Source organism: Elephas maximus, chromosome 1 (assembly GCF_024166365.1).
Source record: "Elephas maximus indicus isolate mEleMax1 chromosome 1, mEleMax1 primary haplotype, whole genome shotgun sequence".
Taxonomy (NCBI): Eukaryota; Metazoa; Chordata; class Mammalia; order Proboscidea; family Elephantidae; genus Elephas; species Elephas maximus.
The window spans coordinates 78,035,692-78,055,644 of record NC_064819.1 but is presented as its reverse complement, the minus strand read 5'-3'; the positions used below and the strand labels follow the sequence as shown (position 1 = coordinate 78,055,644).

Sequence of the window (19,953 nt, the reverse complement as noted above, 5' to 3'; positions counted from 1 at the left end):
GGCCAGCTCTCTTGAAAGAGGAATCATACATAGGAGCTTCTGCTCCAGAAGAAATAAGCAGTCCAGTGAAAGGGGCAGCAGTACCAACTCATAATTACGGTAAAATACGAAATATAAAAGGACAAGCACATATTTGACCCAGGTTTAGTAGAGATTTAGAAGTGATTGCTTCCGATGGACAGTGTTAGTGTCAAGAGTACAGAGTATGGGACTTAGGGAGTGTGATGGTTAAGATTGTGTGTGAACTTGGCTGGGCCATGATTCTCAGGGTATTGGCAGTCGTATAATGTTTTGATCACTTCACTGTTGAGATTTGATAAGTGATCACCCCCATGATGGCATCTGCTATGAGTAGCCAATCAGTTGAAGGGGAGTTTCCTAGGGCAAATCACCTGCATCAAGTGTGGGCAAATATTCTGGCAATGATAGGGGCTTTTGCTCATTCTAAATCCATCAGCTGGCTCTTGTTTGTCTGACCTGTGGTTCTTAGGACTTGAGCTAGCAGCTTACCTGAGATCTTTCCTGTCAATCGTGGGATTTGTCGATCTTCACAACTCTTGAGCAACAGCCCTGGTCTCTGGCCTGCCAATCTTTGGTTCACCAGCCCGTGAATCAGGAAAAGCCTCTTTTCTGACCCATGGACCAGGGAAGATACAGCCTCTACGACCATGCGAGCCCTTTCCTTGATATAAATTTCTCTCATTATATGTATATTTATGTGCTTTGCTGGTTTTGCTTCTCTAGAGAACCTAGCCTAAGGCATTTGATACTGAATGGTTTTAGACAAACAGAATTGCAAGGATGAATTTTCTAAATTGGTTCTCAAGTCTGATTAGTCTTAAAGATGTTGATGACTCTGCTTCAAGTAGTAAAGAGGGCACTGTTAATTCATGGCATGAAGTGCCAATTCAAAGACAAAAAATATCACCACCAATAGATCAGGTACTGGTGAAAGATGAGGTTCTGGGTGATTGCACGTATGATACCTTTCAACAATTTTGTCATAATGAGAAGTATAAGGAAGCTGGTTGGTTGGTCCTACTTTCGCTAGACAAAGTAGAGAAAGAAAGAGATGAACTCAGGGCTTCAGAGTCAAAGCTTGAGCACTGCATAACTCACCTCAAATTTTCCATTTGTGCCTTGAAAGAAAGCCTTACTTCTTGTAGTAAGAGAGCTGCTATTGTCAAAAACCCAGCCTAGACTCTTTTTTATAAGAGCAGCTGAATTAATAACTCCAACTCAACTGGCAAACTCAAGAGGTATCTGAAGTTAAAGTGAGGGCATTTATTGGGAAGAATTGGGATCCTGAATCCTGAGATGGGGACATATGGGCAGACAATTAGGAAGCTGGAGACACTGAGCCCCTAAATTCCATTAAATCACTCCTACCAGTAGAACTATTAGCCTCTCCACTCCCATCTAATGAGGTTAACTCAACTGCATCTAAAGTGCCTTTGCCTGAGTCATTGCCTGTGACATTGCCTGAAGCAGATGCTTTTCAAGACAATGCTGAATGTACTCAAAAAATTTCCGTGTAGATTTCTGTTTCTAGACCTATAACCAGACTTAAGTCTCAGCGAGCCCCAAAAGATGAAGTAGAAAGTGTAACACAGGAGGTTATACACTACACTCTGAAAGAATTGCTTGACTTTTCTAATATGCACAAGTAGAAAACTGGGGAATATGTGTGGGAATGGCTATTAAGGGTGTGGGATGATGGTGCAAGGCACATAAGGACGGATCTGCCTGAGTTTATTGACATAGGCTCACTAAGCACAGATTCTTCATTCACTGTTTCAGCTCGAGAAGTTAGGAAAGGATCCAATAGTTTATTTGGTTGGGTTGCTGAACCATGGATTTCACAGTGGCCTACACTAAAGGAAGTTGAAGAACCAGGCCTCCCTTCGTATATTGCAGAAGAAGGCATTCCAAGGCTTAGGAAAATTGGCATCCTAGGGTGTGTTTATCAGGTTAGACCCACAGACCAACACATGGATTGCACAGAAGATGCTCCTTTTACCACAACTGTGAGGAAGAAATTTGTGAGGGGAGGTGCAGCATCCTTAAATCTGTGATTGGTATTTTGTATGAGTCAGATTTGACAGTGGTATTGCCCCAACTCAATTAAGACACCTAAGTATAATGGAGACACTTGGAGACTGTGGTGATAGGGGCCAAGTGGCAGCATTCAATCGACAAAGACAAAGTGGGCATGGTTACCGTAATGGACAGCAGTCAAAGAAGTAATCAGTATAGTCTGACTGCAATGGATTTATGGCATTGGTAGGTAGTCATGGTGTCCCTAGAAGTGAAATAGATAGGAAATCTACTAAATATTTACTTGATCTATACAAACAGAAGAATTTTAGGTCAAGTGAACAGCAGTCTAACTCAAATCACCAGAATAGAGAGTAACGGCCCCCAAATCAATACCCAGACTTGAGCTAGTTTACAGATCCACAGCCCCTTAATTAAAGGGGAGGCCGTGTCCCCTTGAAGAAGGACTCCAATAAGCTGCCAAAAATTTATACTGTTAGTCTTTCTCCCAGCCATTCCCTAAGGCATCTATGGCCTTTTACAACAGTGACAGTTCATTGGAGAAAAGCAAATAATCAGGCTTTTCTGGGATTACTAGATACTGGCTCTGAACTGAAACTAATTCCAAGAGATGGAAAACATTACTGGGGTCCTCCTGTCAGTGTGGGGACATATGGAGATCCGGTTATTAATGGAGCTGTAACTCGTGTCAGTCTCACAGTAGGTCCGGTGGGTCCCTGAACCCATCCTGTAGTGATTTCCCCACTTCCAGAATGCATAATTTGAATAGATATACTCAGCAACAGGCAGAACATCCACATTGGGACCCTGACAAATAGAGTAAGGTCTATATGGTCATAAAAGCCCAATGGAAGCCCTTAGAACTGCCCCCACCTAAGAAAATGGTACATCAAAATCAATACCACAATTCTGGAGGGATTGCAGAGATTACTGCCATCACCATTGATTTGAAGGATGCAGGGGTGGTGATTCCCACCACCTCCCCTTTCAACTCGCCTATTTGGCCTGCAAAAAAAAAAAAACAGATGGACCTTGGAGGATAACAGTGGATTTTCAAAAACTTAAGCAGGTAATGACTCCAATTGCAACTGCTGTTCCAGATGTAGTCTTACTGCTTGAGCAAATTAATGCATCTCCTGGTACCTAGTATGCAGCTATTGATCTGGCTAATGCCTTTTTCTCCACACTTGTTTTGAAGGACCATCAGAAGCAGTTTCCCCTTTGCTGGAAAGGCCAGAAATACACCTTCATTTGTACAGGGCTACATCAACTCACCAGCCCTCTTCATAGTTGAGTCCACAGGGACCTTGATCACATTTCCCTTCCACAAGACATCACGCTCATCCATTACATTGATGACGTTATGCCGATTGGATGGAGTAAGGAAGAAGAGTCAATGAGTCTGGACTTACTGGTAAATCATTTGTGTGCTAGAGTGTGAGGAAATCAATCCCACAAAAATTCAGGGACCTTCCACCTCAGTGAAATTTCTAGGGGTCCAGTGGAATGGGAAATGTGAAAATATTGCCTCTAAAGTGAAGGAATAGTTATCGTGTCTGGCTCCTCCCAGAATTAAAAAGAAGGCACAATGCCTAGTGGGCCTCCTTGGATTTTGGAGGCAGCATATTCCTCATTTGGGTGTGCTATTGTGGCCTATTTATTAGGTGACTCGTAAAGCTGCTAGTTCTGAGTGGAACCCTGTCTTAGTTATCTAGTGCTGGTATAACAAAAATACTACAAGTGGATGGCTTTAATAAAGAGAAATTTATTTCTTCACAGTAAAGTAGACTAAAAGTCCAAATTCAGGGTATCAGCTCCAGGGGAAGGCTTTCTATCGCCATCAGCTTTCTCATCAATCTTCTCCTGGACTAGGAGCTTCTTTGTGTAGATCCAAAGGATGCACTCTGCTCCTGAAACTGCTTTCTTGGTGGTATGAGGTCCCCTGTCTCTCTGTTTCCTTCTATCTTTTATATCTAAAGAGATTGCCTCAAGACATAATGCAATCCTGTAGGTTGAGTACTGCCTCACTAACACAACTGCTGCCCCACTAACACAACTGCTGCCCCACTAACACAACTGCTGCCCATCCTCTGTCATTAACATCATAGAGACAGGATTTACAACATATAGGAAAATCACACAATACTGGGAATCATGGCCCAGACCAACTATTACACATATTTTTGGGAGAGACATGATTCAATCCATGACAGACCCAGAACAAGAGAAGGCTCTGAAGCAGGCTTAGCCTACTGTGCAAGCCACTCTGCCACTTGGGCCATATGATTCAGCTGATCCAATGTTGCTTTAGGTGTCCATGGCAGGTACAGATGCCATTTGGTGTCTTTGGCAGGCCCCTATTGGTGAATCACAGTGCAGACCCCTAGAACTTTGGAGCAAAGACCTGCCATCCTCTGCAGATAACTACTCTCCTTTTGAGAAACAGATTTGGGTTGTTACTATGCCTTAGTAGAGACTGAATACTTAGCCATTGGACATCTAGTCACCACGTAGCCTGAGCTGCCCATCATGAACTGGGTGTTGTCTGACCCACAGGATCATAAAGTTGAATGTGCATAGTAGCAGTCCATCATTAAATGGAAGTAGTGTATAGGGATTTGGCCTGAGCAGGACCTGAATGGACAAGTAACCTGCATGAGGAAGAGGCCCAAGTGTCTGTGGTCTCCACTTCTATCACATGATCTTCCATATCCCCATCTGTACCTGTGGCCTCATGGGGAGTTCCTTATGATCAGTTGACTCAGGAAGAGAAAACTCCTGCCTGGTTTATAGATGTTTCTCGGTGATATGCACACACCACTCGGAAGTGGACAGCGGCAGCACTATAGCCCTTTTCTGGGACCTCCCTGAAGGGCAGTGGTGAAGGAAAATCCTCCCAATGGGCAGAACTTGGAGCAGTGCACCTGGTCCTTCATTTTGCTTGGAAGGAGAAATGGCCCAATGTCCAATTACGTACTGATTCATGGGCAGTGGCCAATGTTTTGGCTTGATGGTCAGGAACTTGGAAGGAACATGACTGGAAAATTGGAGACAAGGATTTCTGGGGAAGAAGTATGTTGACACACCTGTCTGAGTGTGCCAAAGAAGTGAAGATATTTGTGTCTTACGTGAATTCTCACCCTATGGTTACCTCTGCAGAGAAGGATTTTAAAAATCAAGTGAATAGGATGATGCGTTCTATGGAAACTACTCATCCTCTTTTTCCAGGAACTTCCATCATTGTTCACTGGGCTCATGAACAAAGTGGCCGTTGTGGCAGGGATGGAGGGTATATATGGTCCAGCCACATGGACTTCCACTCACCAAAGCCGACTTGGCTATAGCCACTACTGAATGCCCAGTCTGCCTGCAGCAGAGACCAACATTGAATCCCCCAATACGGCAACATCCCTCAAGATGATTAGCTAGCAACCTGGTGGCAAGTTGATTACATTGGACCACTTCCATCATGGAAAGTACATTTTGTTCTTACTGGAATAGACACTTACTCTGGATATTGATTTGCCTTCCCTGTGTGAAATGGTTCTGTCAAAACTACCATATGTGTACCTACAGAATGCGTTATCTACCGTCATGGCATCCCACACGACATTAGTTCTGATCAAGGGACTCGCTTCACAGCAAATGAATTATATCAGCGGGACCCTGATCATGGAATTCACTGGTCTTACCATCTTCCTCATCATCCTGAACAGTTGTCTTGATAGAATGATGTAATGGCCTCCTAAAGACACAATTATGCTGCCAACTTGGTGGCTATACTTTGCAGGGCTGGGGCAATGTTCCCCAGGAGGCTGTGTACACTCTAAACCAGCATTCAATATATTGTGCTATATTTCCCATCGCCAGGATTCATGGGTCCAGGAATCCAGGGGTGTAAAGGGGAGTGGCACCACTCACTATTACCCCTAGTGAACCACTCACAAGATTTTTGTTTCCTGTGCCCTTGTCTTTATGTTCTGCAGGTCTAGAAGTCTTAGTTCAAAGGAGTAATGCTCCCAGCAGGAGTCACCTGACTGATTCCACTGAACTGGAAGCTAAGAATACCAGCTGGCCACTTTGGGTTACTTATGCTTCTAGATCAACAGGCAAAGAAGGGAGTTATCATACTGGGTGGTGTGATTGAACCTGATTACCAAGAGGAAATTGAACTGATATAACATTGCAGAGGTAAAGAAGAGTTTGTCTGGGATGCAGGAGGTCCCATGGGGGCATCTCTTAGTACTACCATGCCTTGTGATTATTAAAGTCAATGGAAAACTACAGCAACCCAATTCCAACATAATAATGGCCCAGACCCTTCAGGAATGAAAGTTTAGGTCACCGCATCAGGCAAAACACCACGGCCAGCTGAGGTGCTTGCTGAACGAAAAGGGAATAGGGAATGGATGATAGAAGAATGTAGCTGTAAATACCAGCTAGAGGCACATGACCAGGTGCAGACTATAAGATATAAAGAGGGTTATTGCATTTTCAGTTGTATGTATGTTCATTCCATCATTTTAGGCCCAAGTATGACTTGATAATTGTCTTTATTCAGAAATTATGTATGGTTCAAAAAGGTGTGTACAGGTGCCAAGGTGCCAAGTGGTGGACTGTGATGGTTAAGATTGTTTGTCAATTTGGCTGGGCCATGAGTCTCATATTTTTGTAGTCGTATAGTGCTGCGATCACTTCCTTGTTGAGATTTAATATATGATCACCCCCATGTTGGGATCTGCTGTGAGTAACCAGTCAGTTTAAGGGGAGCTTCCTTGGGAAGGTCAGCTACACTGAGTGTGGGAGGACATTCTGGCAAGGCTGGGGAGCTTTTGCTCCTTCTGGATCATGCAGCTGGCTGCTGTTTATTTGACCTTCAGTTCTTGGGGCTTGAGTTAGCAGCTTACCTGCTGTCTTGCATGCTGATCTTGGGATTCATTGATCTTCACAGTCTGTCAGCAACAAATCTGCTTCTGGCCTGCTGATCTTGGTCTCTCCAGCACCTGAGGCTTCATGAATCAGGAGAATACTCTTTCCTGACCCATGGAATTGAGACGTTACAGCCTCTACAAGTGTGTGAACCATTTCCTTGATAGAAATGTTTCACTCTCTGTATATTTTTATATGCTTTACTGGTTTTGCTTCTCTAGAGAACCCATCCTCAGACACGAAGGAATTCAGAGAGCAGGGACAATGGAACAGAATTTTGAACCATAAATAGAAGTTATATATGAGGGAAAAAAGAGATAGGAGGGCAGAGAAGAAATTTATCATTTAGGTGGGTACAATTTTTTGCTTATTTGCTTCTTTTTATATATATGAACAAAAAACAAACCAATAACAACGAAAACAAAAAAATCTCTGAGCTTCCAACATGGGTTTTGTACATGAAAAGGTGGTATGATTAATTTAAAGTATCCAATAAACTTCAAAAATGCTATGATTTTTTCTGCCATAATATCTTGAAATGCTTCTGTCACTGTACTAACTGAAGTGAAATTGTATGTCTTACCAGCTTGTCTCTTCCTTCAAACTCCAACCACTTGAGGGCAGGAACTATGTATGTTTTCTCCAGAGCCACATCTAGTGCTAAACACATGATAGGAGATTCATAATTGTCTCTTAATTGGAAGAGAATTAGACAGAATAAGAGTTAAGAAGTCAGAATGGCATAAAGCATGTTACATTCTTTTTTATATCTTATCATTCTCTGTATCCTGAAAGATGTGGTAGATAATTTAGCTGTAATTGTTGGGCTCTTGCAACATGATACAGAACAACATATAAGAATCTCCTTTAAAAAATAACCTTGGATGGTAACTAATGTCACAAAACAGTTTGTGTATAAAATTTTTAAGTGAAAACCTAATCTGAGCTATAAACATGCACCAAAAACACAACAAAATTGAAAAAAAAAACAAAAACCCTTGGCCAGTTCATCAGGATTTTCCATAACCTGGATGAAATATCCCTTAAGTGTTATTTTCTTTTCCTTTGATGATATGCCACCAGACCCCTTTCTCACTACTGAGTCATCCTCTAGAGAACCTCATGACCAGCATCAAGGTGGCCTGAAATCTGGCTATGAGTACCAGTCTTGAAAAATTATAAACTCCCCTCCAAGTTAACAAATTGTATTTTGATTTATAACATCAGGCTCCTGTGACCCCTTTTAATGTGAATCAGTCCCTAGAACCTTATTACCCTCAGGGGATAATTTCACTGAGTTTAGCCTACCAGTAAAGCTGAGGTCCAATCCCTGGAATAAGAGACAAAAACAAAACAGTAATCATTTCTGGAAAGTTGACTGATTTCCAAAAATGAATTTAAAAATTATTCTGTTTAGAGTAAATAAAAATGATATTTTTATTCAATCTGACACAAGGATTTCCCAGTTTTAGGTTTTATATATGCACACTCTTCTGTTTTCACTGGATTTATCTTTTAGCTGAGCATTTGGTTTCACTTCCCACCACCATTCCCACCACACACTCTAGTTGGGATGTCTAACACACTGATATAGTCTAACCATATTTACTGACTCTAGCATTTGGTAAGGAAATGCTACATTCTGCCTCTGTTTCACTGTAGAAACCAAGCTAAAATATCATTTCCATAAAAGGCCAATCCAAAGCTTATTTTAAAAATCCAGGATATTAGGAAATAGTTTCCAATTTGCATCAGGAGCCATAGTAAAACCGTGAGTATTTTAAACCTTATTGCAAGACAACTAATAACTTCTAGGTAATGTTTGTTCTAGAGATTATTTTTAAAATATTGGTTTTTAAGGTTACCTGAAGTAGACGTATCTTTTTGATTTATGTGAGCATTGTACTGAACGTGAGAATCGAAACCACCCCCACAGCTTAATGTCTACATTAACATGACTTTAGTATTTCCGTATTTTCATCTGTTTTGATTCCTCCCAATACAACCCTTTCAGTATCTTTCCTTTATTGGGAAAAAACGTTTTCACTGAAAAGCACAAAAAATTATAATTTTTATATTACTGTGATTCCAGTAGCCCGGGGTTTGTGGAAAGAGATGAAGGCTAACACTTTTCTAATTTTGCCTTTATAAATTATACCATCTAGCATGTATTTGGTTTTCGAATAACCAGAAACAATTCTGTCCAAGCTCAGGCATAAAAAGATAAAACTACTGTATAAAGGAGAAAAAAACAGTTAATGTTCATGAAATTAGATGTTAGAAAGCAAACATTTTATTGGCACCAGGACCTTTTTTGTCTTTTATAATGGTAATTGTTTTTCAATGAACAAAGATTTAATCAGTACCCCTGAAACTATGGCCCTCTGACACCCTGCTAAGACAGAACTAAAGCCACTCCCTAAATCCACCTTTTAGCCAAAGATCAGACAGGCCTACAGAACAATCAAGAACACATGTGAGGAACATGTTTCTTAGTTCAATGAAGTATAGGAGACCTAATGAGCAACACCTACCCAAAAGCAAAGATGAGAAGGCAGGAAGCGACAGGAGATCTGGAGGAATGGACATGGGGAACCCTGCGTGCAAATTGAAAAAGGGAGAGTGCTGACATATTGCTAGAATTTCAACCAATGTCACAAAACAATGTGTAGAAATTTTTGAATAAGAAGCTAATTTGCACTGTAAACTTTCACATTAAACACAATAAAAAATAAATAAATAGGGATAAAAAACCCATAAATAGTTTAATTAACACAGTAGGATAAAAAGTCCTGGGTCAGTGGAAAATGATGCATTGTCTAGAAGATACCCCTCTGGGTTATCTACCTATTCTGATTCAATGCCCAACTGTGTAAATATGAAAAAACTGATAGCAATACAAAACAGTTCTTGTCTATAGCTGAGTAAACTCTGTTCTGTCTACAAATAGTTTCTGTCCTCCTGGTTTGGTTGCTTTACTGTGGAAGAGGTTAACTTTGTATCCATTCTCACTTTTGCTTCAATAGTCCTCATCTGTAACTGTCTCTGTTCTTTGGATTTTCCTTTGAACTGGTTAAATCTGCCTGGTTCCTTTATCGTGAGATTAAAAAAAGAAATCTTGCCTTTCAAGGGCTTACTTTCTAGTGACAAATAAATTCAGTGTTGAACAATTATTTTTAAAAGATATTTAAATCAATAAATGCATCATTGTCTTAGTATTAAATTAGCCCAGCTTTTAAAAGCCAATAGGTATATTAAAAAATGTAATTGTATTAATATCAGGAGTCGTCAGAGGCTTTTAAAATTTCACCCAAAAGGATGCCCTTAATCACCACTCCTATTTAACATTGTGTTGAAAGTCCTAGCTAGAGAAATAAGGCAAGAAACAGAAATAAAGGGCATCCAAATTAGTAATGAGAATTTAAACCACCCCTATTTGCAGATGATATGATACTATACATAGAAAACCCAAAAGGCTCCACAGGAAAACTACTGGAAGTAACAGAAAGGTTCAGCAGAGTAGGAGTATACAAGAATCATTTGGATTCCTATACACCAATAAAGAGAACGATGAAACCCAGAAAACAATACCATTTATAATATCCAACTCCGCCCCCCCCCCAGATACTTGGGAATATATCTAACCAAGGATATACAAGACTTATACAAAGAAAACTATAAAACACTACTGCAAGAAACCAAAAGAGATCTACATAAACAGAAAAACATACCACGCTCATGGATAGGTAGACTCGACATTGTAAAAATGACAACTCTACCCAAAGTGATTTACAGATACAATGTAATATCGATCCAAATATCAACAACATTCTTTAAAGAGATGGAAAAACGTATCATTAACTTTATATGGAAAGGGAAGAAGCCCTGAATAAGTAAAGCACTATTGAAGAAGAAGAATGAAGTAGGAGGACTCCCACTACCTGACCTCAGAACCTAATTAATATACAGCTGTGGTAGTCAGCTGAAACAGCTACAAGGACAGATACATTGACGAATGGAACAGAATTGAGCACACAGATGTAAATCCATCCACCTATGGTCACCTATGGCCCAAAGTCCATCAAATGGGGAAAAGACAGTCTTTTTAGCAAATAGTACTAGGAAATATGGAAGTCCATCTGCAAAAAAAATGAAAAAAGACCTATACCTCACACCATATACAAAAACTAACTCAAAATGGATCAAAGACCTAAATATAAAGCCAAAATCTATAAAGTTCATAGAAGAAAAAACAGGATCAACACTAGAGGCCCTAATACACAGCATTAAAAAAAAAATACAAATCACAACCAACAACACACAAGGTTCAGAGGATAAGCGAGATAACTGGAATCTTCTAGTAATTAAAGACTTATGCTCATCAAAAGACTTCATCAAAAAAGTAAAAAGAGAAACTAGAGACTGGGAAAAAATTTTGGCTATAACAAAACAGACAAAGATTTATTCTTCAAAATCTACGAGAAAATCCAGCACCTCTACAACAAAAAGACAAATAAGCCAATAAAAAAATGGACAAAGGAAATGAACAGATGCTTCATCAAAGAAGACATTCGAACAGCCAACAGACAGAGGAGGAAATGCTCATGATCTCTAGCCATTAGAGAAATGCAAATCAAAACTACAATGCGATACCGTCTCTTCCCACCGTTATTGGCACAAATCAATGAAACAGGAAATAACAAATGTTGGAGAGGCTGTGGGAGATCCAAACTCATGCACTGCTGGTGGGAATGCAAATGATACAACCATTTTTTGAAAATGTGATGACGCTTCCTTAGAAAGCTAGAAATAAAAATACCGTATGATCCATCAATCCAACTCTTAGGAATATATCCTAGAGAAATAGGAGTTCTCACACAAATAGACATAAGCACACTCATGTTTACTGCAGCATTGTTCACAATAGTAAAATATAGAAACAGCCTAGATGCCCATCAACAGATGAATGGACAAACTCTGGTACATATACACAATGCAGTGTTACACAATGACAAAGAACAATGATGAATCTGTGAAGCATCTCGTAACATGGATGACTTGGATGAATCTGCAGGGCATTATGTTGAGTGAAATAAGCCAATCACAAAAGGACAAATATTGTATGAGACCACTACTATAAAAACTAATGAACAGGTTTACATACAAAAAGAAACAATCTTTGATGGTTACAGGAGAGGGAAGGGTTGGAGATGCGATAAGTGGTAACTTGTGTGACGGGTAAGACAGTATAGAATACTGGGGAAGCCAGCACAGCCCGTACAAGGAAAGCTTATGGTAGTTCCATAGACACATCCAAACTCCCTGAACGTCCAAATCGCTGGGCCGAAGGCTGTGGGGACAGTGGTCTTGGGGAACATCTAGCTCAATTGGCATAACAGAGTTTATAAAGAAAATGTTCTACGTTCTACTTTGCTGAGTAGCATCTGGGGTCTTAAAAGCCTGTGAGCGGCCACCTAGGACACTCCACTGATCTCACCCCTTTGGGAGCAAGGAATAATGAAGAAAACTAAAGACACAAGGGAAAGATTAGTCCCAAGGACTAAGGGACCACATCTAACATGGCCTCCATCGGATTGAGTCCAGTGCAACTAGACGGTGCCTGGCTACCACCACTGACTGCTCGGCCAGGGATCACAATAGAGGGTCTCTAGAGCTGGAGAAAAATGTAGAACAAAATTCTAACTCCAAAAGCAAGACCAGACTTGCTGGCCTGACAGAGGCTGGAGAAACTCTGAGAGTAGGGCCCCGGGACACCCTTTCAGCTCAGTAATGAGGTCACTCCTGAGGTTCACCCTTCAGCCAATGATTGAAGGCCCATGGAACAAAACAAGACTAAAAGGGCACCCCAGTCCTGGGGCAGGGACTGGAAGGCAGGAGGGGTTGGGAAAGCTGGTAATAAGGAACCCAGTGTTTAGAAGAAAGATTGTTGACATGTCTTGGTATTAACCAATGTCATACAACATTGTGTGTACTAACCTTTTGATGAGAAACTAGTTTGTTTTGTAAACCTTCATTTAAAGTACAATAAAAAAATAATTAAAAATTTTTTCACCTAAAAGAGTAATGAAACAAATTTTTGTTTCTATTTTTACATTATCAAGTTTTTCCAAAATTCAGCACATAATAGATGCCAACAGATTTTAATTACTAATATATTTAGATAATTTATGTTAATTAGCCTATAATAACTTCACTTCTTAACATATGTGTATATATATATATATATATATATACTTTTTTTTTTTTTTGGCCAAGAGTGTAAGTTTTGCTTCTTACATATGAATAATAGATGATTTAATAAATTAGAGCTATGGAAGGTGCCAAGCAAATAGCCATACTTTCCTAAGATGTAAAACATATCATTCTCACAGTACATTTTGGTATTCTGTGGTGACTGCATAGCGTGGAGAAGAAACACAAAATTACTTTACTCTTGTTACATGGTGGATGGTGTTAAACACGATCTATGCTAGATTATGGTCGGATTTTTGCCCTATAAAAATAGACTTTATTTTATTATATACAATAAAGAGTATAAGCACATGAGTAGCATAATCAGAATACCAATGACAAAGAAATGGCCTAGAGCTATGCTTCCCAAACTTTGCACATTGGAATCACTTTAGGATATTTATGAAATAACGGTTTGCTGGCTCCCACCCACAGACAATATGATTTAATTCCTATGGGATGCCACTCAGGCATCAAAGTTTTTAAAAGATCTGCCGGGGATTCCAATGTACAGCAATATTTGGGGATCATTGAGAGCTTTCTATTCCAAGTCTGGTCACTGTATCAGCAACATCTGCAGCACCAGGGAGATGGTTAGAAGCACAGAATCTCCAGACACACTCACATCTACTGAAAGAGAATCTGCGTTTTAGCAAAATATTGAGGCCAGTTCCTATGCACATTACAGTGTGAGAAGTATTGGTTTAGAGGAGTGTTACTCAAAGGGTGGTCCATTCACCAGTAGTATCAGCAGCACCCAGGAGCCCACTAAAAATGCAATGTTCTTGGAACATACTCTAGACCTACTAAATCAGTATCTCTGGGGGTCACGTCCAGAAATCTGTGTTTTAACAAAAGCTCTAGGAGAGTCTTAGGTACAGTGTATATACTAAATAAAAACCTGCATCTTGCATTAGTTGTTTTCGAATCCCTACAGACAATACTTAGATTATCTTCCACAGAAAACGAAGTCTCTAAAGCTATCAATTAGGGACCTACCTAATAAATAGTTAACTATGAGATAAAATGGAAAGTGAACAGGGAATGAATGCCTCTTACCTTAAACAAACCTGTAGGAATACATCTATCATCTATTATCTGTCTATCTGTCTGTCTACCTATCTAGCTGTCTAACATCTATGTAGAGCTTTGACACCAAGACAAAGATCTTGTTGTTGTTGTTGTCTATGGTCTCATACTTCTCTTATTATGTATCCTATACACACATCCTGGAAACCCGGGTGGCGTAGTGGTTAAGTGCAATGGCTACTATCCAAAAGGTCAGCAGTTCAAACGCACCAGACGCTCCTTGGAAACCCTAAAGGGCAGTTCTACTCTGTTCTATAAGGTCTCTATGGGTCGGAAACGATTCGAGGGCGACGTTTTTATTTATTTATTTATTTTTTTTAAACACGTTCTGACTTTCATTTGACATCCTTTCTTTCACGGCCAGCAGAGAGAATAGAAGAGGGGTACATTATGTGAGAGAGAGAAAGAAAAGGGCAACCAGAGAAGACAAGAAAGGGAAAAAGAGGTTGGGGTGGAAGGGGAGCGTGCGTAGGGAAGAAAACTGGAGGAGTGTGGAAAACGCGTACTCTTGCAGAAAAAGTAAAAATGCCGGAAACAGGGTTGAACAGGGAATATTTAAGTCCCGAGCATGGGCCCAATCCCCACTAATATAACTTTTTGAAATAAAATGTGGGCGACAGACACTGTGGGTGGGCATCGCAGAAAGCTGCTGAAAGACCATTTCAACCCCGCGCGGATAAAATCTGCATCCCCAGGCCTCTACTCTTTAAAGCGGATCCTGTAACTCCGTGGTCTTCAGGGGCAGGCTAGGGCGAGGCGGGGCTGGGGTCATTGGGAAAAGGGGACGTGGGGTGGGTGGCGTGGCCTCCGGTCTTTAAAAAAAAAAAATTTTTTTTTATTGCATTATTTCTGTTGTCCAGGGCAAGTTCCAGGTTCTCTGTAAAATGTATTCTTTCCTGCTTTTCTGTTTTTAGAAATAATCTTTTTCTCTTTTGTGAACAAACCAGTTTTCAGTCATTTTTTATGGTTGCCATCCTGTAAAGGGGTTAGAGGACGTGTCAGGATGGCCGAGTGGTCTAAGGCGCCAGACTCAAGCTTTCGCTTCCCGCGCTCGGGGTTTCTGGTCTCCATATGGAGGCGTGGGTTCGAATCCCACTTCTGACACTGTTCAGTTTTGTTCCTGTCAGGCTTCTTTAAAAGTTGAAGCTTGGACCCCACAACAGTGGAGATTTCTTCTTGCTCTTGCCGGCTTAACTTTCCTCATGCTCTTAATCAGCTCTTCCTATCTGCCTCGCCACATCCTGCCCCTCACCCCGCAAGTACTAGGCCATCACTCTCCGTTTCTTGGCCTTTACTCTCTTCCCACCGTCCATAATGCAACCCTTCTTACCTCAAAAATGCCCAGCCACGAGCACTCTTGCCAAGGGCCTAGCGACTCTGTACCGATCTCACAGCAAAACATAGCAAAGAAAGAGGCATCTCTGGCAACTCAAGCCAAACAGCTGACAAATGAAAAGACCTGAACTAGAGAATTCTGGAATGTTTCCAGAGTCTTTCGGACGAAATGTAAAGCCTCGTGGCGCCTGATGCAGGAGAAAGCCATGCAAGGGGCAAGCGCGCTGGGGAAGCCACAGGTCAAGCAACACCTGGACACCAGGAAGAGAAGCCCTCTTCCTCCCGCAATATCTAGCCAGCATTCTCTCCAGGCAAATCCTCAGGGCTCGGAAGCAAAGGAAAACTACTTTAAAGACTCAGATTTATTTTCACAAAGAAGGGAAAAGGATGATTTGGGGCTGAGAGAAAATAAATCCATAATCGGCACTGTTGTTGTCGTTAGATGCCTTGGAGTCGTTCCGACTCGTAGCGACCCTATGCACAACAGAACAAAACACTGCCCGGTCTTGACCCATCCTTACAATCGTTGCTATACTTGATCTCATTGTTGCAGCCACTGTGTCAATCCACCTCGTTGAGGGTCTTCCTCTTTTCCGCTGACCCTGTACTCTGCCAAGCATGAAATCCTTCTCCAGGGACTGATCCCTCCTGACAACATGTCCAAAGTATGTAAGATGCAGTCCCGCCATCCTTGCTTCTAAGGAGCATTCTGGTTCTACTTCTTCTAAGACAGATTTGTTCTTTCTTTCTGCAGTCCATGGTACATTCAATATTCTTTGCCAACACCACAATTCAAAGGCATCAATTCTTCTCTGGTCTTCCTTATTCATTGTTCAGCTTTCACATGCATATGGTGCCATTGAAAATACCATGGCTTGCCTCAGACACACCATGGTCTTCAAGGTGACATCTTTGCTTTTCAAAACTTTAAAGAGGTTCCTTGCAGCAGATTTACCCAATGCAATGTCCTTTGATTTCTTGACTACTGCTTCCATGGCTGTTGATTGTGGATCCAAGTAAAATGAAATCCTTGACAACTTCAATCTTTTCTCTGTTTATCATGATATTGCTCACTGGTCCAGTTGTGAGCATTTTTGTTTTCTTTGTGTTCAGGTGCAATCCAAACTGAAGGCTGTGGTCTTTGATCTTCATTAGTAGGTGCTTCAAATCCTCTTCACTTTCAGCAAGCAAGGTTGTGTCCTCTGCACAACACAGGTTGTTAACGAGTCTTCCTCCAATGCTGATGCCCTGTTATTTTTATATACTCCAGCTTCTCGGATTATTTGCTCAGCATACAGATTGAATAGGTATGGTGAAAGAATACAACCCTGACACACACCTCTTCTGACTTTAAACCAATCAGTATGCCCCTGTTCTGCATGAACAACTGCCTCTTGGTCTATGCAAAGGTTCCTCATGAGCAGAATTAAGTGTTCTGGAATTCCCATTCTTCGCAATGTTATCCATAGTTTTTTATGATCCATACAGTTGAATGCCTTAGCATAGTCAATAAAACACAGGTAAACGTCCTTCTGGTATTCTCTGCTTTCAGCCAGGATCCATCTGACATCAGCAATGATATCCCTGGTTCCACGTTCTCTCCTGCAACCCGCCTGAATTTCTGGCAGTTCCCTGTCGATATACTGCTACAGACATTTTTGAATGATCTTCGGCAAAATTTTGCTTGTATGTGATATTAATGATATTGTTCTATAATTTCCACATTCGGTTGGATCACCTTTCTTGGGAATAGGGATAAATATGTATCTTTTCTGGTCAGTTGGCCAGGAAGTTGTCTTCCATATTTCTTGGCATAGATGAGTGAGCACCTCCAGCGCTATATCTGTTTGTTGAAACATCTCAATTGATATTCTATCAATTCCTGGAGCCTTGTTTTTCACCAATGCCTTCAGAGCAGCTTGGACTTCTTCTAGAAGTACCATCAGTTCATGATCATATGCCACCTCTTGAAATGGTTAAACATCGACTAATTCTTTTTGGTATAGTGACTCTGTGTATTCCTTCCATCTTTTTTTGATGCTTCCTGTGTCATTTAATATTTTCCTCATGGAATCCTTTACTATTGCAACTTGAGTCTTGAATTTTTTCTTCAATTCTTTCAGCTTGGGAAATGGTGAGCATGTTCTTCCCTTTTGGTTTTCCATCTCCAACTCTTTGCACATGTCATTATACTACTTTGTCTTCTCGAGAGGCCCTTTGAAATCTTCTGTTCAGTTCTTTTACTTCATCAATTCTTCCTTTCGTTTTAGCTGCTCGACGTTCGAGAGCAAGTTTCAGAGCCTCCTCTGACATCCATCTTGGTCTTTTCTTTCTTTCCTGTCTTTTCAATGACCTCTTGCTTTCTTCATGGATGATGTCCTTGATGTCATTCCACAATTCGTCTGGTCTTTGGTCACTAGTGTTCAATGAGTGAAATCTGTTCTTCAGATGGTCTCTAAATTCAGGTGGGATATACTCAAGGTCATATTTTGACTCTCGTGGACTTGCCCTAATTTTCTTCAGTTTCAGCTTGAACTTGCATATGAGCAATTGATGGTCTGTTTCACAGTCGTCCCCTAGCCTTGTTCTGTCTGATGATATTGAGCTTTTCCATTGTCTCTTTCCACAGGTGTAGAAAATTTGATTTCTGTGTGTTCCACCTGGTGAGGTTCATGTGTATAGTCACCGTTTATGTTGGTGAAATAAGGTATTTGCAATGAAAAAGTCGTCAGTCGTGCAAAATTCTGTCATTCGATCTCTGGCATTGTTTCTATCACTAAGGCCATATTTTCAAACTACTGATTCTTCTTCTTTGTTTCCAACTTTCGCATTCCAATGGCCAGTAATTATCAATGCTTCTTGATTGCATGTTCGATCAATTTCAGACTGCAGCAGCTGATAAAAAGCTCCTATTTCTTCATCTTTGGCTCTAGTAGTTGGTGAGTAAATTTGAATAATAGTCGTATTAACTGGCCTTCCTTGTAGGCGTATGGATATTATCCTATCACTGACAGGGTTGTACTTCAGGATAGATCTTGAAACATTCTTTTCGATGATGAATGCAACAGCATTCCTCTTCAAGTTGTCATTCCCAGCATAGTGGACTGTATGATTGTCCGATTCAAAATGGCCAATACCAACATATAGAAATGTAATACATGTGTAATATATCTGCCAAGAATAGCAGAAATGAGATGGGTGGGAGTATCAGCTCACTAATGCTTAGGATATCAATGTTTATGAGTTCCATTTCATTTTTGATGATCTCCAATTTTCCTAGATTCTTACTTTGTACATTTCAGGTTCCAGTTATTAATGGATGTTTGCAGCTCTTTCTTCTCATTTTGAGTCGCACCATGTCAGCAAATGAAGGTCCTGAAAGCTTTACTCCATCCACCTCATTAAGATCTACTCTACTTTGAGGAGGCAGCTCTTCCCAGGTCATCTTTCGAGTGCCTTCCAACCTGGGGGGCTCATCTTCCAGCACTATATCAGACAATGTTCTGCTGCTATTTATAAGGTTTTCACTGGCTAAAGCTTTTCAGAAGTAGACTGCCAGGTCCTTCTTCCTAGTCTGTCTTAGTCTGGAAGCTCAGCTGAAACCTGTCTTCCATGGGTGACCCTGCTGGTATCTGAATACTGGTGGCATAGCTTCCGGCTTCACAGCAACACGCAAGCCCCCACAGTACGACAAACTGACAGACAGGTTGAAACATATTGTTTTATGACATTGGTTAATAACCCCACAACATGTCAACACTCTCCCTTCTCAACCTTGGGTTCCCTATTACTACAAAAAAAAAAAAAAACTCAGTGCTCTCGAGTCGATTCCAACTCATAGCGATTCTATAGGACAGAGTGGAAAGGGCCATAGAGTTTCCAAGCAGCGCCTGGCAGATTCGAACTGCCGACCCTTTGGTTAACAGCTGTAGCTCTTAATGACTACACCACCAGTGTGTATGTGTATGTATGTATATATATATGTATATATATATGTATTTCTTACCTGCAAATGAGATACTGCTGTAACAAACCCTAAAGCATGTGGTTTTGGAACTGGGCAGCAGTTGGAAACTGGTAAGACCTTCAGGAGAAAGTTAGTGAAAAGGTCCCCAAAGTGGGAAGACAAATTACTTTATGTTGCCTAGTCAGGAGAATGAGGAAACTATTATTAGAAGCAGAAGTAAAGGGGCCCCTTGTCATCTAGTGACAGAAAGTTTAGCAACAGTGTTACTGTGGTAACACACAAGGTAAAAAATATACCCAATGAACTGGATGATTTAGCTAAGG

The 19,953-nt window shown here is 40.8% G+C and overlaps 1 non-coding gene across 1 annotated transcript; it reads left to right on the top strand.

The window, feature by feature from the left end:
- The first annotated feature begins 15,325 nt into the window (after window positions 1-15,325).
- TRNAL-CAA (transfer RNA leucine (anticodon CAA)) lies at window positions 15,326-15,432 on the top strand. The gene is made up of 2 exons: window positions 15,326-15,363; window positions 15,387-15,432. It is a non-coding gene; the product is annotated as a tRNA-Leu (tRNA).
- Window positions 15,433-19,953: the final 4,521 nt, after the last annotated feature.